The sequence below is a fragment of the Erythrolamprus reginae genome, chromosome 5, assembly GCF_031021105.1.
Source record: "Erythrolamprus reginae isolate rEryReg1 chromosome 5, rEryReg1.hap1, whole genome shotgun sequence".
Lineage (NCBI taxonomy): Eukaryota > Metazoa > Chordata > Lepidosauria > Squamata > Dipsadidae > Erythrolamprus > Erythrolamprus reginae.
The window spans coordinates 1319582-1341601 of NC_091954.1; the positions used below are offsets into that span (position 1 = coordinate 1319582).

The window sequence follows — 22020 nt, forward strand, 5'->3', positions numbered from 1 at the left end:
CCCACTCCCCCTCTCCCTTCCCCCTCTCCCTCCCTCTCTCTCCCTTCCTCTCTCCCTTTCTTCCCTCTCTCCCTCCTTCACCCCCCTCTCCCTCCCTCCCTCTCTCCCTCCCTCCCTCTCTCCCTTTCTTCCCACTCTCCCTCCTTTCCACTCCCCCTCTCCCTTCCCCCTCTCCCTCCCTCTCCCTCCCTCCCTCTCTCCCTTTCTTCCCACTCTCCCTCCTTCCCACTCCCCCTCTCCCTTCCCCCTCTCCCTCCCTCTCTCTCCCTTCCTCTCTCCCTTTCTTCCCTCTCTCCCTCCTTCACCCCTCCTCTCCCTCCCTCCCTCTCTCCCTTTCTTCCCTCTCTCCCTCCTTCACACTCCCCCTCTCCCTTCCCCCTCTCCCTCCCTCTCCCTCCCTCCCTCTCTCTCTCCATCCCTCTCCTCTCTCTCTTCCTTTCTCCCCTCTCTCCCTCCTTCCCACTCCCCCTCTCCCTTCCCCCTCTCCCTCCCTCTCTCCCTCCCTCTCTCCCTTTCTTCCCTCTCTCCCTCCTTCACCCCCCCTCTCCCTCCCTCCCTCTCTCCCTTTCTTCCCACTCTCCCTCCTTTCCACTCCCCCTCTCCCTTCCCCCTCTGCCTCCCTCTCTCTCCCTTCCTCTCTCCCTTTCTTCCCTCCTTCACACACCCCCTCTCCCTCCCTCCCTCTCTCCCTTTCTTCCCTCTCTCCCTCCTTCACTCTTGCCCCCTCCCTCCCCCTCTCTCTCCCTCCCTCTCTCTCCCTCCCTATGAAAAAGCTGCACATTATTTTCAATGCTCATTAAGCTTTATTTGAAGGAATATTTGCAAAATTTTATGTCAAGACATGAATGTTTTTGAGTTTGATCGACAGCAATTTGAATCATGGGAAGGAAGAAAAGGCGATAGCAGGCGGTAATCCCCGGTCATTGGCCATATCTTGAAGACGTCCAGGTGGTAGTTGGAGGTGGTGTTATTTTCCAATGCCGCTATACAAATGAGATAAAATAATAGGTTGATCATTATATATTCAAGGTAAAGTCCCTGCCCTCCTGTCTGCCTTTGAAACACCTGTTCCTCTTCAGGTCAGTGCCTGGGAATGCCTTGGAGTACGAACAAGGGAACGTCCGATGCACCTCTGGGGCCTCTGGAGTAGAGGAGAGTTTACTTACGGTGCACAGCATCGCCATCCCGGTTGACAGTCCACTCTCCCATGGGAGAAGAAGGAAACTGGACAGGGAAGGACAGAACAGTATCCTTGCAAACCACGACACGTGCCCTGGGCATTACCTGAGAAAAGGAAAACAGCAGACAGGGAAATGATACGTCAAGATACTTTGTCATTTAGGTAATTTTTTTCCTTCTAAGGCATCACTTTCTTTTGCAGAATTCCTGGATTCCTATGAACTCAGGGCGGCTCACAACATATCTATATCTATATCATCTATATCTATATCTATATATATCTATTCAAGTCCCAGTGGGTATGGCTAGCTGATGAGGCCAAAATAAGGCCGAAATAGATCTATCCTAGTCTCCCTTAATTTTCATACAGATAGAATTGTCGGCTATCAATAAAATTAACTGCCTTGGAAATGGCCCTGGGTTGGGCCGAGAGGCAAAAAAGGAGCTGTGATGTTCCTTCAATATACCAGGGTGATTCGACACAAAATGTAACCCCTGGTGCAGAACTGAAGGGATTGGATACTGTAGCCTAGAGGATAATTCTCTGCCTTACAAGGCAAAGGTTGCAGGTTCAAGTCCCAGTGGGTATGGCTAGCTGATGAGGCCAAAATAAGGCCGAAATAGATCTATCCTAGTCTCCCTTAATTTTCAAATTCAGCTTAAACATGTGACATATATATATATATATATATATATATATATATATATATATATATATATATATATATATATTTGTTTTCGTAAATTTTCACGGGTATATGTATGTAGATTGTTCTGAGTTCGGGTTTTGCCCTGTGTAATATTTTGCATGTCTATGCGACGTTTCGGCAAAATCACATTCACCATCATCAGGCTGAAGTTCCAATCTTTGTGTTGTTGTAAAATGGAATGTTAGCAACTGTCATTTCTTCCTAGTATGTAGTGTGGGGGTGGAGATTTGTTTTGAATGTAGCAAATAGATAAAATCCAATTGGAATACCAAGGAATCTATGAAATCCCTTGCAAAACATGTGCAGCCACATACATTGGACAAACTAACAGAAGAGTGAGCCAACGCATAGCAGAACATGTGAATGCAGTCAAAAAAGAAGAAAAGACCTCCTCCCTTGTCCAGCACATTAAAAAAACAGGGCACGAAATTGACTTTGAAAAAACTAAATTACTCCACAAAACAGAGAATTTATATAGAAGAATTTCTCTAGAAGCTATAGAAATTGAGAGGAGACCCCTTTGCATAAATAAAAGAGATGACACGTCCCGCCTACCAGAAATTTGGAAACCAGCCTTAAACAAAAAAAAACACTTCATAATAATCAGCATGTCAATCCTTCTAATAATTATGATTTTAGAATTTTATATTTGGAAATCAGCCTTAAACAAAACACTTCATAAAAATCTCCATGTCATTCCTTCTAATAATTATGATTACACCAACCAATCAGATCACTGAAACATAATCACCCAATCTATTTGCTACATTCAAAACAAATCTCCACCCCCACACTACATACTAGGAAGAAATGACAGTTGCTAACATTCCATTTTACAACAACACAAAGATTGGAACTTCAGCCTGATGATGGTGAATGTGATTTCGCCGAAACGTCGCATAGACATGCAAAATATTACACAGGGCAAAACCCGAACTCAGAACAATCAATATATATATATATATATATATATATATATATATATATATATATATATATATATATATATATATATATATCAGAATAGAATAGAATAGAATTTTATTGGCCAAATGTGATTGCACACACAAGGAATTTGTCTTGGTACATATGTTCTCAGTGTACATAAAAGAAAAAGATATCTGTATGTATATCTATATCTATATCTACATCTCCATATCTATCTCTCTATCTCTATCGATCTATCGATCTATTGATCTATCGATCTATCGATCTATCCATATCTCTCTGTCTCTCTCTCTGTCTCTCTCTCTCTCTCATCTATCTATCTATCTATCTATCTGTCTATCTGTCTATCTATCTATCTACCTGTATTATTATTATTATTATTATTATTATTATTATTATTATTATTATTATTATTATTATTATTATTATGTCAGTACTACACAGCAAACGAGATCACCATGCTGGATTTCGTATTTCATCCCCAGTCGGGTGCTTCCCAAGCACCTAGGACTGCGTGATGTAGCGGCGAATTACAGTTTTCCAATCCCAGTAAAGCGGCCTTTTGCAATTGACAGTTGGAGATTTTGTCAATTCCGATGGTTTTCAAATGTCCGCTGAGATCCTTTGGCCCTGCGCCCAGCGTGCCAAGTACCACTGGGACCACTTTCACTGGCTTATGCCAGAGTCGTTGCAGCTTGATTTTTAGATCTTCGTATTTCACTAATTTCTCTAGCTGCTTCTCCTCAATTCTGCTGTCTCCTGGGATTGCAATGTCGATGATCCATACTTTCTTTTTCTCCACGATCACAATGTCTGGTGTGTTATGCTTCAGAATTCGGTCAGACTGAAGTCGGAAGTCCCACAGTAGTTTTGCTTGCTCATTTTCGACCACTTTTTTGGGCTTATGATCCCACCAGTTCTTTGCCACTGGTAGATGGTAGTTCCGGCACAAGTTCCAGTGGATCATCTGTGCCACAGCATCATGTCTATGCTTGTAGTCAGTCTGTGTGATCTTTTTGCAGCAGCTGAGTATGTGATCGATTGTTTCATCTGTTTCTTTACATAGTCTGCACTTTGGATCGTCTGTTGATTTTTCAATTCTGGCTTTGACAGCATTTGTTCTAATGGCCTGTTCTTGTGCCGCCAGTATTAGTCCTTCTGTCTCCTTTTTGAGTGTTCCATTTGTAGGCCATGGCCAGGTCTTTTCTTTATCCACTTTGCCTTCAATCTTCTCCAAGAACTGTCCATGCAATGCTTTGTTGTTGTTGTTGTTGTTGTTGTTGTTGTTGTTGTTGTTGTTAATTAAGAGCAAACTGACTCTCTAGGGTCCCTCAAACACATCACAGAGTCTTTGGTGGAGAATTTCATAAACCAAAACTAAAATGAACCATCCAATAACCCACAAGAATAAAACCTCCCGTTAAGCTTTGTGGAGAATAGGGAATCAATGATGCCAGTATTTCCCAGTCCCTCCTTAATGCCGTATATCTCCTTTGATCTCAAGTTTTAATCCAAAAGAAATATCAATGGCATCTTTTTCAAGTGTTTGAAGGCTCCTGTTGTCACTAGTCCACAGTGTTCAAGGCTATTTGTTTAACATAAACTACAAGAAAATATTGAATATTATCCTGCTTTCAGAGATTATCATACTTGCTTAGAACATAGTGAGTTCTCAGTCATTCCTCAATTATCAATATTTTGCCTTCTTACCTGGTTCAGACAGGAATGCAAGGAAAAACAATACGAAGAGCAGAGAAAGGATCTTCATGCTGGGATTGGTTCTGGACCAGATTTATTCCTGGGATGGGACACAACTCTCTATTTATGCAGCTACAACGATTGCATCACACTGTGAAATCGTGCAACTACTCTTAAATGTAATTGGAATTGTGGGATTTCCCTCGATTGAAACATACCTGCGGCTTAAATGTCACAAAGGCCCTTGCAAAAGCAGGAGAGTTGGTCGAATAGTTACAGGGTTCTGCTTATCGCTAAAATACTTTGGAATTTGTTTCTTTCTTTATTCGGTTGGATTTCCATGCCGCCCTTCTCCACAGACTCAGGACAGAATCAAGAATGGTAAATATTTGGCTCCATTACTGGTGGCCTGCAGAGTTGACGCAACTAGTTACTTTCAAATGAATTACGTATCAGGGTAGATTAGTTATGCGTGGTTTTAATGAAATGTAGTTAACATCTATTAGCACCCTATAACATTTATCTCTCTCCCTCCCTCCCTCCTTCCCTCTCTCTCTCTTCTTCTCCCTCTCCCTCCCTTCCTGTGTGTGTGTGTGTTTGTTACAAATCCTAACTTATCCACTGCCTGATAATTTTTCTTCTATTGTTGTCTTTCTACTTGTTTTATGCTGGTGAGTAAAATTAATAGGATTCACCTTTTGGCCTGTCCAGACAGAATGGTCCAGGAAGAGATCTCTCTCTCTCTCTCTCTCTCTCTCTCTCTCTCTCTCTCTCTTTCTCTCTCTCTCTCTCTCATATTTTCTCTTGCTACGTCTTCCATGATTGGACAAGACCCATCCTATGCTGATGCTGGGTCAACAGACAAGGACATTCGTATTCTAAGTGGTATCCTACAGTGTTGAGCTCCAGGAAAACAATCTTGAGAGGCTCTTCAGGATCAGGACAGGCTGGACCTCGCATTCTCCATTCTGGGGTCTCCGTTAATAGGTCATGTTCCACCTGCGTTTCCTTCTGCTCAAGCAACCACATCAGCTGGGAGACCACAATGGCGAAAGATTCAACACAACAGACGGGGAAGAATGAGACCGGGTGACTCTGTGGCCTCATGTGCGGTTGAAGAGCAGGGAGCTCCTTCCCCACTGACAGGCAGGCAAAGAGATCCGACACACAGACAGACACATTGACCGAGTGGAAGGCATAGAAGGCTCCCAGCTCCCTGTGAAAAAGCTACACGTTATTTTAAATGCTCATTCAGCTTTATTGGAAGGAATATTTGCCAAATTTTAGGTTAATGCATGCATGTTTTTGAATTTGATTGACAGCAATTTGAATCATGAGAAGGAAGAAAAAGCGATAGCAGGCGGTAATCTCTGGTCATTGGCCATATCTTGAAGACGTCCAGGTGGAGGTGGAGGTGCTGTTATTTCCCAATGTGGCTATACAAATGAGATAAAATCATAGTTTGATCATCATGAGTTTAAGGTAAAGTCTGTTCTCTGAAGCAGAAAATTTTCCCTGCCCTCCCTTCTGCCTTTCAAACACCTGTTCCTCTTCAAGTCAGTGCCTGGGAATGTGTTGGAGTACGAACAAGGGAACGTCCGATGCACCTCTGGGGCCTCTGGAGTAGAGGAGATTTTACTTACTGTACACAGCATAGTGATCCCGATGGACAGTCCTGTCTCCCATGGCTGATGGCGTTCATTGGATAGCGACGGTAATAGCAGCGTCCTCCATAACGATGACAGATGGGCTGAGCATTACCTATGAAAAGGAAAACAGTAGACAGGGAAATGATAAATCAAGATACAGTGATATCTTGTCTTACAAACTTAATTGGTTCCAGGATGAGGTTCTTAAAGTGAAAAGTTTGTAAGACAAAACAAAAAGCGATTAATGCATGCAAGCCCAAAATTCACCCCTTTTGCCAGCCGAAGTGCCCATTTTTGCACTTCTGGGATTCCCCTGAGGCTCCCCTCCATGGGAAACCCCACCTCCAGACTTCTGTGTTTTTGTGATGCTGCAGGGGAATCCCAGCAGGGGAATCCCAGCATCGCAAAATTGAGCGCTTCGCTGGCAACGGAAGTCCGGAGGTGGGGTTTCACAGCGAAGGGAGCATCAGTGAAATCGCAGCATCGCAAAACCACCAAAGTCCTCGAAACCCCACCTCCGGACCTCTGTGTTTTTGCGATTTGCTTTCTTACCTGGTTCAGACAGGAATGCAAGGAAAAGCAATACGAAGATCAGAGAAAGGATCTTCATGGTGGGATTGGTTCTGGCCCAAATTTATTCCTCAGATAGGACACAACTCTCTATTTATGCAGCTATAAGGATTGCATCACGTTGTGAAATAGTGCAACTACTCTTAAATGTAATTGGAATTGTGTTATTTCCTTCGATTGAAACACTCCTGTGGGTTAACTGTTGAAAACGTCCTTGCAAAAGCAGGAGAGTTGGTTGAATAGTTACAGGGTTCACATTATAGCTAAAATACTTTAGAATTTCTTTCCTTCTTTATTCGGTTGGAATATTTCTATGCCGCCCTTCTCCACAGACTCAAGACGAAATCAGTAATGATAAATATTTGGCTCCATTAGAATAGAATAGAATAGAATAGAATAGAATAGAATAGAATAGAATTTTTATTGGCCAAGTGAGATTGGACACACAAGGAATTTGTCTTGGTGCATATGCTCTCAGCGTACATTAAAAAAAAAATACATTTGTCAAGAATCATGTGGTACTGTATTATTGGTGGCCTGTAGAGTTGACACAACTAGTTACTGCATTTTTCGGTGTGTAAGATGCACCTTTTCTCCCCCCTAAAATATGCTGATAATTAGGGTGCGTCTTATACTCTGAATGTAGCTTTATTTTTTCCAGCCCTAACCAGCTGCTAACGATCTTCCCAGCTCTTACCCTGCAGGCTCTTTCATTGTTTTTCTCTGCAGAGAATGTTTTCCAAGCCCTAAGTCTTTGCATGGTATTTTCCATTACTCTAACTTGCTCTGAGTACGTTTCTTTGTAGCCCTAATCAGGTGCTAACAATGTTCCCAGCTCTTACACGCTTGCAAGCTCTTTCATTGTTACTCTCTGCCAAGAATGTATTCCAAACCCTGTCTTTGATTTTTTTTTTCATTCTCTGTTTGCTCCAAATGTTTTTTTCCAGCCCTAACAAGGTGCTATTAATGTACCCGCTTTCATTGTTACTTTTGGTGAAGAATCTGTTCCCAGCCCTGTCTTTGTAGGCGGGGGTTTCATTGTTTTACTAGCTCCAAATGTTTCTTTCCATCCCTAACCAGGTGATAACAATGTTCCCAGCTCTTACCCGCTTGCAAGCTCTTTCACTGTTACTCTCTGCAAAGAAGAATGTTTTCCAAGCTCCAAGTCTTTGCAGGGTTTTTCCCATTGCTCTCCTTGCTCAGACTGTTTCTTCCCAGGTGCTAATGATGTTCCCAGCTCTTACTGGCTTGCAAGCTCTTTCATTGTTACTCTCTCAGAAAGAAAAAAATTTAGTGCCGAGGAATTTAACTCGTTTTTCGCTGATAAAGTTGCTCGGATCCGGGCTGATCTCAACTCCAATTGCATAGCAGTATTGGCTGACAATGAGTCAGTCGAGGTGACTGGGGCTAAACGTCTTTGTCCATCAGTCTGGGAGGAGTTTGACTTGGTGACACCTGATGAAGTGGACAAGGCCATTGGAGCTGTGAGTTCTGCCACCTGTCTGCTGGATCCGTGACCCTCTTGGTTGGTTTCGGCCAGTCGAGGGGTGACACGGAGCTGGGCCCAGCAGATTGTCACCGCCTCCTTGGGGAGGGGGTCCTTCCTGGCTCCTTATAAGGAGACACTTGTGCGCCCCCTCCTCAAGAAGCCTTCCCTGGACCCAGCCGTGTTTAATAACTACCGTCCAGTCTCCAACCTTTCCTTTATGGGGAAGGTTATCGAGAAGGTCGTGGCGCTCCAACTCCAGCAGTCCTTGGAAGAAGCCGATTATTTAGGTCCTCAGCAGTCGGGTTTCAGACCCGGCTACACCACGGAAACTGCTTTGGTTGTGTTGATAGATGATCTCTGGCGGGCCCGGGCCAGGGGCTTGTCCTCTGTCCTGGTGCTTCTCGACCTCTCAGCGGTTTTCGATACCATCGACCATGGTATCCTTCTGCGCTGGCTGGAGGGGTTGGGAGTGGGAGGCACTGTTCTTCAGTGGTTCTCCTCCTACCTCTCCGGTCGGTCGCAGTCGGTGTTGGTGGGGGGTCAGAGGTTGACCTTTAGGTCCCTCCCTTATGGGGTGCCTCAGGGGTCGGTCCTCTCCCCCCTGCTATTTAATATCTACATGAAACCGCTGGGTGAGATCATCCAAGGGCATGGGGTGAGGTATCATCAATACGCCGATGATACCCAGTTATACATCTCCACCCCATGTCCAGTCAACGAAGCAGTGGAAGTGATGTGCCAGTGCCTGGAGGCTGTTGGGGCCTGGATGGGTGTCAACAAACTCAAATTCAACCCAGACAAGACGGAGTGGCTGTGGGTCTTGCCTCCCAAGGACAATTCCATCTGTCCGTCCATTACCCTGGGGGGGGGGGAACTACTGACTGCCTCAGAGAGGGTTCTCAACTTGGGCATCCTCCTCGATCCACAGCTGACATTGGAACATCATCTTTCGGCTGTGGCAAGGAGGGCGTTTGCCCAGGTTCGCCTGGTGCACCAGTTGTGGCCCTATTTGGACAGGGAGTCATTGCTCACAGTCACTCATGCCCTCATCACCTCGAGGTTCGATTAGTGCAACTCTCTCTACATGGGGCTACCTTTGAAAAGTGTTCGGAAACTTCAGATCGTGCAGAACGCAGCCGTGAGAGCCATCGTGGGGCTTCCCAGATTCGCCCACGTTTCTTCCACACTCCGTGGCTTGCATTGGCTGCCAATCAGTTTCCGGTCACAATTCAAAGTGTTGGTCATGACCTTTAAAGCCCTACATGGCATTGGACCAGATTACCTCCGGAACCGCCTGCTACCACACGAATCCCAGTGACCAGTGCGGCGGCATACAAATCCAATAAATTATTATTATTATTATTAAATTATTAAACCATTAACCAGGGAATAAAATAATGTGCTGAAGGTGACCAGACTAAGGATGCTAGCCAGATGAATACCTGGTAAGCAGATACTTTTCCCTAATTTCCCCCCAAAAAACTAAGATGCATCTTATACTCCAAAAAATATGATACCTTCAACTTATCCGGGTAGATTAGTTACCTGTGGTTTTAATGAAATGTAGCTAATATCTATTAGCTTTCTGTTAAATCTCTCTCTCTCTGTCTCCCTCTCTCTCTCTCCTCCCCAGTGAATATTAGCAGATCAGTGAGACTACAAATGGCAAAATTGGCAGAAAAGAAAGTCCGTGTTGAAAGATGTTCTTCTTTGGTCAAGAACCACAGGAAGCAAGTGGAGGCCAATGGTTCAGTTCTTGGTATTTCCCCAGGTTCTGTTAGATCATGAGTGTGAGCCGAGAGGGAAGTGAGGACATCTCAGGCCCCAACTGACATGTTCTTTAGCAACATAGTGAAATAAGGGAAAGAATAAAACAATGTCCACCATATTGTGACCATATTGGGGTGCAGTTCACCTAGTGCCATGATGGGGAACCTATGGCATACAGGCCACAGGTGACAGGCAGAGCCATGTCACCGGGAACGCCAGGTGGAGTCGACTGACAATGAGTCAGTCGAGGTGACTGGGGCACGTACTTGTCCACCTGTCTGGGAAGAGTTTGATCTGGTGACACCTGATGAAGTGGACAAGGCCATTGGAGCTGTGAGTTCCGCCACCTGTTTACTGGATCCGTGTCCCTCCTGGTTGGTTTCGGCCAGCAGGGAGGTGACACGGAGCTGGGCCCAGGAGATTACCAACACTTCCTTGGGGAGGGGAGTTTTTCCATCACTCTATAAAGAAGCGCTTGTGCGCCCCCTCCTCAAGAAGCCCTCCCTGGACCCAGCTGTGCTTAATAACTACCGTCCAGTCTCCAACCTTCCCTTTATGGGGAAGGTTGTTGAGAAGGTGGTGGCACTCCAGCTCCAGCGGTCCTTGGAAGAAGCCGATTATCTAGGTCCCCAGCAGTCGGGTTTCAGGCCCGGTTACAGCACGGAAACCGCTTTGGTCGCGTTGATGGATGATCTCTGGCGGGCCCGGGACAGGGATTTATCCTCTGTCCTGGTGCTCCTTGACCTCTCAGCGGCTTTCGATACCATCGACCATGGTATCCTTCTGCACCGGCTGGAGGGGTTGGGAGTGGGAGGCACTGTTCTTCAGTGGTTCTCCTCCTACCTCTCTGGCCGGTCGCAGTCGGTGTTAGTTGGGGGACAGAGGTCGACTCCTAGGTCTCTCCCTTGTGGGGTGCCTCAGGGGTCGGTGCTCTCCCCCCTGCTATTTAACATCTACATGAAACCGCTGGGCGAGATCATCCAAGGACATGGGGTGAGGTATCATCAATATGCGGATGATACCCAGCTTTACATCTCCACCCCATGCCCAGTCAACGAAGCGGTTGAAGTGATGTGCCGGTGCCTGGAGGCTGTTGGGGCCTGGATGGGTGTCAACAGACTCAAGCTCAACCCGGATAAGATGGAGTGGCTGTGGGTTTTGCCTCCCAAGGACAACTCCATCTGTCCGTCCATTACCCTGGGGGGGGAATTATTGACCCCCTCAGAGAGGGTCCGCAACTTGGGCGTCCTCCTCGATCCACAGCTCACATTAGAACAACATCTCTCAGCTGTGGCGAGGGGGGCGTTTGCCCAGGTTCGCCTGGTGCACCAGTTGCGGCCCTATCTGGACCGGGACTCATTGCTCACAGTCACTCATGCCCTCATCACCTCGAGGTTCGACTACTGTAATGCTCTCTACATGGGGCTACCTTTGAAAAGTGTTCGGAAACTTCAGATCGTGCAAAATGCAGCTGCGAGAGCAGTCATGGGCTTACCTAGGTATGCCCATGTTTCTCCATCACTCCGCAGTCTGCATTGGCTGCCGATCAGTTTCCGGTCACAATTCAAAGTGTTGGTTATGACCTTTAAAGCCCTTCATGGCACTGGACCAGAATATCTCCGAGACCGCCTCCTGCCGCACGAATCCCAGCGACCAATTAGGTCCCACAGAGTGGGCCTTCTCCGGGTCCCGTCAACTAAGCAATGTCGGTTGGCGGGCCCCAGGGGAAGAGCCTTCTCTGTGGCGGCACCGGCCCTCTGGAACCAACTCCCCCCGGAGATTAGAACTGCCCCTACTCTTCCTGCCTTCCGTAAACTTCTTAAAACCCACCTTTGCCGTCAGGCATGGGGGAATTGAAACATCTCCCCCTGGGCACGTTTAATTTATGCATGGTATGTATGTGTGTGTGTCTGTTAGTATATGGGGTTTTTTAAATCTTTAAAATTTTAAATTGTTTGATTACTTATGATTTGTTTTTACATGTTGTGAGCCGCCCCGAGTCTTCGGAGAGGGGCGGCATACAAATCCAAGTAATAAATAAATAAATAAATGGAGCTTCCGGGATACTCGAGCGCATGAGCTGTGGCCAGAATGTGCGGTAAAGACATGTGAAGGGCTGTTTGCTGCTCCCTCTCCTCACCGGCTTAAGAGTAAGTAGACTGGTGTTGCGGGGGACTGTGGGGGTGGCATGAGGGGGCTGAGGGAAAGGCCACAAGGGAGGTACGGGGGGGAGAAACCCTGGTTGGCCCCCACCTCCACCACTTCACTCCCTCGCTGCCCCCTCTGCCTGCGCTGCCTCGATGCTGGAGCCAAAGGGCCACTGGGGCCACCAGGCCCTTTCTTCTCCCACCGCCGAGAAGAATAGAAGAGAAAGAAAGAAGGAAGGGAGATAGAAAGGAAGAAAGAAAAGGAGGAAAAGGGGAAAGGAAAAAAGGAGAGGAGGTGAAGAAGAGGAAAGAAATGGAAAGGGAATGAGAGAGAGATAAGAAAGAAAAAGAGGTTGCATTTATTTGATTTATAAGCCACCCAATCCCATAGGACTCAGGTCGGCTTAAGAATATAAGAAAGAAAGAAAGAAAGAAAGAAAGAAAGAAAGAAAGAAAGAAAGAAAGAAAGAAAGAAAGAAAGAAAGAAAGAAAGAAAGAAAGTCTTTACCACTCCTTCAATTTAGACACGCTTGGATGCCAGTTAGAGAATGGCTGGTAGATGACAACTATATAACTAAAGTTTAATTAGATAGATGAAATCAGACAATTATTTCAGTTTATTAAAATCCTGTTGCTAGTTCAGATTGTTTCAGGGCCAAATTCAGTCTCCTTCCCTCGGCACTTATACATGGGGCATTTAGGAAGGTTCCGAGGGCCCATGAGTTCTGCCCTTGGAGTGAAGGCTACACCATCCTTCAATTGCTGTTACATTGTGCATTTTATCACAATACCTGAAGTGGGTTTGTCTTTTCTTTGTCCCCTTTTCCTTCAGGTCATCCGGTGGAAGTTTACGTTGACATTCTTCCCCTTTGACAGAATGGAGCTTCCACTTAAGGGAACTCTGTCCAGTATCATAGCCAGACAGAGTTTGGGGCAGAGACAAAGGTTTGTAAGCAATTGGTCTTAGGAACACGTTGTTCATTAGTATTCGTATTATAATTGAAGGGATGTATGACTCACAGGTAAGACTTTGAGAATTTAAAGCATTTGTGTCAGTGATGTTTAATTATTTAATTGTACTTTAAATATTTATATCCCTTTCTAAATTTGGGCAATGTGATAAAGGATAATTGGAAAGTCTCTCAACAACACCTGAGAGGGATGAAAATTAGGAAGGTTCAGACTTGATTTCTGATCATTGTGTTTCTTACACTTTTGTGTAGATGGACATTATTTTATTCTTTCCCTTATTTCACTTTATTGCTAAACATGTCAGTTGGGGCCTGAGATGTCCTCACTTCCCTCTCTGCACACACTCATGACCTAACAGAACCTGGGGAAATACCAGGAGCTGAACCGTTGGCCTCCACTTGATTCCTGTGGTTCTTGACCAAAGACCTAGATCAGTGATGGGCAACCTTTTGAGCTTGGTGTGTCAAAATTCGCCAAAAAACTGAGCATAACTCGGGTGGTGTGTCACCTTGAGAAAAAAACATAATTTTGTGATATTTATAGTTTAAATAACAAATATGCATAATTATCTTTCTCTTTCCTGTCATTCTCTGCCTCAATCATTTTCTCATTTCTCTTTTTTTCCTCCCCTTTATTCTATCATTTCTCTCCCTCTCTCTTCCTATCTTCTCTCTCACACTCTTTCTCTCTCTCTCCCTTCCTTCCTTTCTTTCCTTCTCTCTTCCTTCCACTTTTTTCTCTTTCTCTCTCTCTCTCCCTTCCTTTTTTTCTCTTCCTTCCACTTTTTTCTCTTTCTCTCTCTCTTTTCCTTCCTTCCCATCTTCCCCTCCCTCTCTTTCTCCCTCTCTCCCTTTATATTTATCTCTTCCTTCCTTCCTCTCTTCCTCCCTTTCTCTCTCCCTCTTGTTCACTTTTCTCTCTTCCTCCCTTTCTCTCTCCCTCTCGTTCACTTTTCTCTCTTTGGCGAACCCCCAAACTGTTCAGATTCAAGTAAAAGCTTATCAAGGGGGGTGGGGGGTTGTAAAAATCTAGTTATGAGCCGCCAAAGGAGGAAGCAAATGGTGCGATGTCCACGCAGGGTTTTTTTTCAGACTCTCTTTTTTGCGAGCCCGGCATGATTTTTTAAAATTACAAATTAATAACCTGGAAAGGGTTTACCTTAGCACCGTCTCCTGTAACACCGTTCTGGAAGGCGAGCAGGGAGCAGAGGGGCGAGGGCAGTGTTCCCTCTAATTTTTTTGGGGGGTGGGCGGAAAAGTACAGTGTCTGAGTGACAATCCCTTTGGGACTGGGCGGCATATAAGTATAAATAAATAAATAAATAAATAAATAAATAAAGTGTGGGCGTGCGCTATCACACATGAGCGAGTTCTTGCATCTATAATTCTATCCTTTCTATGTCTCCCTCCCTCTTTCCTCCCTCCCTCTTTCCTTTCTATCTTTCTCTCACCCTGCCTTTCTCCAAGCCCTTCCTTTTTCCTCTCCCTATCCTACTACCCCTCACCCTCCTTCTTTCCTCCCTCTCTCCTTTTTTCTATCTCTCCCTCCCTTTCATCCTTCCCTCTTTCCTTTCTATCTCTCCCTCCCTCTTCCTTTCTATCTTTCTCTCCCTGCCTTTCTCCCTCTTTCCCTTCATCTCTCCCTCTCTCTTTATCTCAATTCCCTCTTTCTTCCTGGGCTGCTGTGCCTGCCCTGCAGCCCCACCACGGACGGACTGCCTTAGCATTGGCGCCCCCCCCCCCCCCCACACGCTGCAGCTGCCGGACCATCAGCAGCACACACACACACACACACACTGCGTTTCTCCCTCTTTTCCTTCATCTCTCCCTCTCTCTTTATCTCAATTCCCTCTTTCTTCCTGGGCTGCTGTGCCTGCCCTGCAGCCCCACCACGGACGGACTGCCTTAGCATTGGCGCCCCCCCCCCCCCCACACGCTGCAGCTGCCGGACCATCAGCAGCACACACACACACACACACACTGCGTTTCTCCCTCTTTCCCTTCATCTCTCCCTCTCTCTTTATCTCAATTCCCTCTTTCTTCCTGGGCTGCTGTGCCTGCCCTGCAGCCCCACCACGGACGGACTGCCTTAGCATTGGCGCCCCCCCCCCCCCCCACACGCTGCAGCTGCCGGACCATCAGCAGCACACACACACACACACACACTGCGTTTCTCCCTCTTTTCCTTCATCTCTCCACGCACACGCTGGCAGCACACACAAACGCGCGCGCACACACCCCACACACGCTGCGTTTCTCCCTCTTTCTCTTCATCTCTCCACGCACACGCTAAGCTCCCGGACCATCAGCGGCACGCACACACGCGCACACACACACACGCTGCCTTTCTCAATCTTTCCCTCTTTCTTTCTTGCTCTCTCTCACTCTCTCTTCCTTCCTATCTTCTCTCTCTCTTTCTCTCTCTCTCTCCCTTCCTTTCTTCTCTCTTCCTTCCACTTTTTTCTCTTTTCCTTCCTTCCCCTATTCCCCTCTCTCTCCCTCTTTATATTTATGTCTCCCTTCCTTCCTCTCTTCCTCCCTTTCTCTCTCCCTCTCATTCACTTTTCTCTCCCTTCCTTCCCTCCCTCCTTCTGTCCTCTCCTCTTTCCCTCCCTCTCTTTCCCTTCTTTCTCTCCACATCTCCGGCGTGCAGCTGGCTTTGCTGACCGGCACAAGTCTCAAGCCAGCTGCCCCGGAAAGCCAGGAAGGTCCTCCTGCCCCCCCCCGCCGAAAAATACCCGGAGGTCTACCGCCACCAGCCTGAGCCTCCCGTTGCTCCACTCGGCTTCGCTGTGGACCTCTGTTGTGTTTTCGGAGGGAGGGAGCGGCGGGAAAGCTCTGTGCTGGCCAGGAAAGCTGGCTTTCCGAGAAAGCAGCGCGCTTTCTTACAACTTTCTTTCTTACAACTCTTTCCTGGGCAGGGGGAAGGGAGGAGGCCTGCAACCCCTCCCCTCGCTCCCAGCGGCCCCTGCGAGCCAACCACCGTTCGATGCTTGGCACCACGCCAATCAGCTGGGAGGCGGTGTTCTCGCCCCTCCCAGCCATCGCAAATATCGGCGGGGCGAAAATCGCCCGGCCTCTTAATTAAGGGGAGAGGAAAAATAATAATAATTGCGGTTGCAATTGCACTCCCTAAAGCTCCGTTTCTCCGGCGGCCGCGTGTCACCAAAAATGGCTAGGCGTGTCAGTGGTGACACGCGTGTCATAGGTTCGCCATCACTGACCTAGATCATTAAACATTGACATTCTTTTCTACTGGTTTTGCATTTTGTAGTCTCACTGACTTACTAATATTCTTGGGGGAGGAGAGAGAAAGAGAAAGGGAAAGAGAGAGAGAGAGAGAGAGAGAAATAAAAAAGAAATTCCAAATATGTTAGCTATAAGCAGAACCATGTAACTATTCAACCAACTCTCCTGCTTTTGCAAGGATCTTTCCAACCGTTAACCCACAGGAGTGTTTCAATCGAAGGAAATGCCACAATTCCAATTACATTTAAGAGTAGTTGCACTATTTCACAGTGTGATGTAATCATTACAGCTGCATAAAATGAGAGTTGTGTCCCATCCAAGGAATAAATTTGGTCCAGAACCAATCCCAACATGATTAATTAATTTTTAGTCTAATTGATAATTAGTTATGTTAACTGTTTTAATATTTTTATTCTTCTTTTAATGTTTTTATTCTTCTATTTTAATTAATTTATTGTGGGGTAATTTTACATATGGATGTCTGGGATTGGATGGAGAGTATGTATGAGATGAATGGGTCTGATGTTATAAATGATAGGGTCACCTTGCCTGATGATATAGAGGTGGGAGGGAATGGGTAGCCCATCTCTGGGGTGGCAGAGGGCCAGATTATTTTGGTTCTGCTGGGGAGAGGCAGTTATGGCAGGAGACATAGGGTAGGCTGCTCTTGGGGAATGAAAGCCCACTGTATGAAAGAGGTCCCTTGTTCCGTCCCCATGAGCTCAGCCCGGGGTGCTGGTGATGAGCGAAATCCAGACCCTGGGCTCAGGCTGTTGCTACTTAATGCCAGGTCAGTTGTAAATAAAGCTCTCCTCATCCAGGAAATGATACTGGATGAGGAGGCCGACCTGGTATGTGTGACTGAGACCTGGCTGGGCCCGGAGGTAGGAGTTCTTCTCTGAAATATGCCCAGTTGGGTTTCAGGTATGGCACCAGCCAAGACCCAGGGAATGGCGGAGGCGTGGCTATTATCGCCATGGAGACTTTTAGCCTACGCAGATTTGCTGCTCCTGAGATTGCGAGTTGTGAGTCCCTCTTTGGTTGTGAAGTTGGACCTAGGGTTTCAGGTGGGCTTGTTGCTCATGTACCTGCCTCCCAGCTGTGTGTCAACAGCCCTGCCTGCACTGCTCGAGAGGTAGCTGGGCTGGCGGTGGAATTCCCTGGATTTATCATCTTGGGGTATTTTAATCTGCCGACACTTGGTGATTCCTCTGGGTTAGCGCAGAGGTTCATGGCCCCCATGGCAGCCATGGACCTGACCCAAGTAGTTCAGGGTCTGACTCATGAGGGGGGGGCACATTCCCGACATGATATTTCTCTCAGAGCAGCTGAGCAATGGTTTCAGTTTAAGGGACTTAGATGTTTTGCCCTTGTCGTGGTGAGGACATTTTCTGCTACAGCTTGACTTCAAGGCTATAATGCTTCCACGCAGGGAGGTGGAACTGGTTAGATCTACTCTGCAGGTCACCAATAATGGAGCCAAACATTTATCATTCCTGATTCCATCCTGAGTCTGTGGATAGAAATCCAATCAAATAAAAAAGAAATTCCAAAGTATTTTAGCTATAAGCAGAACCATGTAACTATTCAATCAACTCTCCTGCTTTTGCAAGGACGTTTTCAACAGTTAACCCACAGGAGTGTTTCAATCGAAGGAAATACCACAATTCCAATTACATTTAAGAGTAGTTGCACTATTTCACAATGTGATGTAATCATTATAGCTGCATAAAATGAGAGTTGTGTCCCATCCCAGGAATACATTTGGTCCAGAACCAATCCCAACATGATTAATTAATTTTTAGTCTAATTGATAATTAGTTATATTAACTGTTTTAATATTTTCATTCTTCTATTTAATGTTTTTATTCTTCTATTTTAATTAATTTATTGTGGGGTAATTTTAGAGATGGATGTCTGGGACTGGATGGAGAGTATGTATGAGAATGGGTCTGATGTTATGAATGATAGGGTCATTTGCCTGACGATGTAGAGGTGGGAGGGAAGAGGTAGCACATCTCTGGGGTGGCAGAGGGCCAGATTATTTCGGTTCTGCTGGAGAGAAGCAGTTATGACAGGAGACATAGGGTAGGCTGCTGTCAGGGAAAGAGAGCCCGCTGTCTGAAAGTGGTCCCTTGTTCCGTCCCCATGAGTTCAGCCCGGGGTGCTGGTGATGAGAGAAATCCGGACCCTGGGCTCAGGCTGTTGCTACTTAAAGCCAGGTCAGTTGTAAATAAAGCTCTCCTCATCCAGGAAATGATACTGGATGAGGAGGCCGACCTGGCATGTATGACTGAGACCTGACTGGGCCTGGAGATAGGAGTTCCTCTCTCTGAAATATGCCCAGTTGTGTTTCAGGTATGGCACCAGCCAAGACTCAGGGAAGGGCGGAGGCGTGGCTATTATCGCCATGGAGACTTTTAGCCTACGCAGACTTGCTGCTCCTGAGATTGCGGGTTGTGAGTCCCTCTTTGGTTGTAAAGTTGGACCTAGGGGTTCAGGAGGGCTTGTTGCTCATGTACCTGCCTCCCAGCTGTGTGTCAACAGCCCTGCCTGCGCTGCTCGAGAGGTAGCTGGGCTGGCGGTGGAATTCCCTGGATTTATCATCTTGGGGCATTTTAATTTGCTGACCCTTGGTGGTTCCTCTGAGTTAGCGCAGAGGTTCATGGCCCCCATGGCAGCCATGGACCTGACCCAAGTAGTTCAGGGTCTGACTCATGAGGGGGGGGCACACTCCCGACATGATATTTCTCTCAGAGCAGCTGAGCAATGGTCTCAGTTTAAGGGGCTTAGATGTTTTGCCCTTGTCGTGGTGAGGCCATTTTCTGCTACAGCTTTACTTCAAAGCTATAATGCTTCCATGCAGGGAGGTGGAACTGGTTAGATCTACTCTGCAGGCCACCAATAATGGAGCCAAACGTTTATCATTCCTGATTCCATCCTGAGTCTGTGCATAGAAATCCAACCGAATAAATAAATAAAGAAATTCCAAAGTATTTTAGCTATAAGCAGAACCCTGTAACTATTCAACCGACTCTCCTGCTTTTGCAAGGACATTTTCAACAGTTAACCCACAGGAGTGTTTCAATCGAAGGAAATACCACAATTCCAGTTACATTTAAGATTAGTTGCACTATTTCACAGTGTGTTGTAATCGTTATAACTGCATAAAATGAGAGTTGTGTCCCATCCCAGGAATACATTTGGTCCAGAACCAATCCCATCATGAAGATCCTCTCTCTGCTCTTCGTATTGTTTTTCCTTGCATTCCTGTCTGAACCAGGTAAGAAAGCAAATTATTGATCATTGAGGAATGACTGAGAACTCACTATGTTCTAAGTAAGTATGATCATCACTGAAAGCGAGATAATATTCAATATTTTCTTTTAGTTTATGTTAAACAAATAGACTTGAAAACTGTGGACTAGTGACAACAGGAGCCTTCAAACATTTCTTTTGGATTAAAACTTGAGATCCATGGAGATATACAGCAGAAGTGGACATGCTGACAAGGACATTAGAAGGGAAAGAGGATTCAGATTATTATAGACTATGGGATAAATTTTACAACTGGGTAAAAGAAAGAAAAGACAAAGGAAGTGAAATAAATTGAAAGGAAGCCTAAAAGATTAAAAACAGATAAAATCAACTTTATTTGAAGTTTAAAAAAGAATGTGCAAATATAAACGTTAACAAAATAATTTAAAAATGTAAATATCTCCCATAGAACCTCTGATAGAAACGAGGATGTATGTATCCCAAATGTATTTTTCTGTTTGTTTTAAATGTGTGTATGTTTAATCAAAACATAAAAATCAACCAATGAATAAATCTATTCATATGTTTATGAATCTAAAGAGTTTTCAACCCTCTTATGACTTGATAGTCATGGAAATAGGAGGAGGAAGGAGTATTAGATACATTTGCCCTTTTGAATTAGTTTAAGAAATAAAAAGGAACAAAAACTAAATATTAATTATCTAGTGAATCTATTGATATTCAGTTTGTAAAAAAGAGAAGCTATTGGGGGAAATGTCCCATGTGCCCTGCTTTTCAAGAGCAGAGAAGAGCAGTGATAGGAGCATTGAGAAAAGAGGAAGAAAGCCAAGGGTCAATCAGATTCTGATGGTCAAGGGAAGTTAATGTTCTCACCCAAAATCTCCATCCAAAGCACCAGCAGAAGCAGCCACGATAACTCTGGATTATTTCTTAGCAAACAAGGATCCATAGTAATAATGGAGGCAGAGATACCACCGCAAGGTCTTCTTGGTTGTGAGTGAGATATTCCCCCCTCTGTGTTACCTTAACAGACACAGGCATACCTGCCAATCCAGGTCTGGGCCAAGCTTGAAACCGGTGTTGATATATGACATATTGGGGTGCTGAAGGGAGATTAGCAGAAATGGATTCGTGGTCAGAGATAAGTTCCTGAATTCATAGGAATCCAGTCATTCTGCAAAAGGAAGTGATGTCTCAGAAGGGAAAAAATATCTAAATCACAAAGTATCTTGACTTATCATTTCCCTCTCTGCTGTTTTCTTTTTCACAGGTAATGCCCAGCGAGAGTGTAATCGTTTGGGAGGATTCTGCTCTTCCATTCGCTGTCGACCTCCCTTCCTCTCCCGTGGGAGACAGGACTGTCCACAGAGACACGTATGCTGTGTACGGTAAGTAAACTCTCCTCTACTCCAGAGGCCCCAGATGTGCAATGGAGGTACCCTTGTTTGTACTCCAACGCATTCCAAGGCACTGACCTGAAGAGGAACAGGTGTTTCAAAGGCAGACAGGAGGGCAGGGATTTTACCTTGAATATATGATGATCAAACTAATATTTTATCTCATTTGTATAGCCGCAATGGGAAATAACACCACCTCTACCTGGACGTCTTCAAGATATGGCCAATGACCAGAGATTACCGCCTGCTATCGCTTTTTCTTCCTTCCCATGATTCAAATTGCTGTCGATCAAACTCAAAAACATTCATGCATTGATGTAAAATTTGGCAAATATTCCTTCAAATAAAGCTTAATGAGCATTTAAAATAACATGTAGCTTTTTCACAGGGAGCTGGGAGCCTTCTATGCCTTCCACTCCGTCAATGTGTCTGTCTGTGTGTCGGATCTCTTTGCCTGCCTGTCAGTGGGGAAGGAGTTCCCTGTCCTTCAACCACACATTAGGCCACAGAGTCACCCGGTCTCATTCTTCCCCATCTGTTGTGTTGAATTGAAACAGTGCTTTTGCCATTGAGGTCTCCCAGCTGATGTGGGAGAGGAAGGGAGCGAGGGAGAAAGAGGGAGGGAGAGGGAGGGGGGAGAGAGAGAGAGAGAGAAAGAAAGAAAGAGGGAGGGAGGGATAGGGATAGATAGAGAAAGAGAGAGAGAAAGAGGGAGCTCAATGGATACCATTGCGAACAGTGTTATACCTATGCTCATAAAGTGATAGGATCTACTGTAATAATATGCACAAGTGAAAATATAATTTACAAAACCAGCATCTACACAAATGTGTAAGAAACACAATGATCAGACATCAAGTCTGAACCTTCCTAATTTTCACCATTCTCAGGTATTGTTCACACCCTTTCCAATTATCCTTTATCACAGAGCCTAATTTTAGAAAGGGATACAAACATTTAACTT

At 45.6% G+C, this 22020-nt stretch overlaps 2 long non-coding RNA genes across 3 annotated transcripts; one reads left to right on the top strand and one right to left on the bottom strand.

The window, feature by feature from the left end:
• Positions 1–796: 796 nt before the first annotated feature.
• LOC139168341 (uncharacterized) lies at positions 797–16345 on the bottom strand. 2 transcript variants are annotated; one of them, XR_011559273.1, is made up of 5 exons: positions 15870–16345; positions 14291–14361; positions 6179–6296; positions 1167–1284; positions 797–983 (listed from the first exon to the last, which is right to left on the bottom strand). It is a non-coding gene; the product is annotated as an uncharacterized lncRNA (long non-coding RNA). The 2 variants fall into 2 exon arrangements; XR_011559272.1 differs by lacking the exon at positions 14291–14361.
• A 4296-nt stretch (positions 16346–20641) lies between these two features.
• LOC139168342 (uncharacterized) lies at positions 20642–21410 on the top strand. Its single transcript, XR_011559274.1, has 3 exons — positions 20642–20652; positions 20930–21047; positions 21231–21410. It is a non-coding gene; the product is annotated as an uncharacterized lncRNA (long non-coding RNA).
• The last annotated feature ends 610 nt before the right edge of the window (positions 21411–22020 follow it).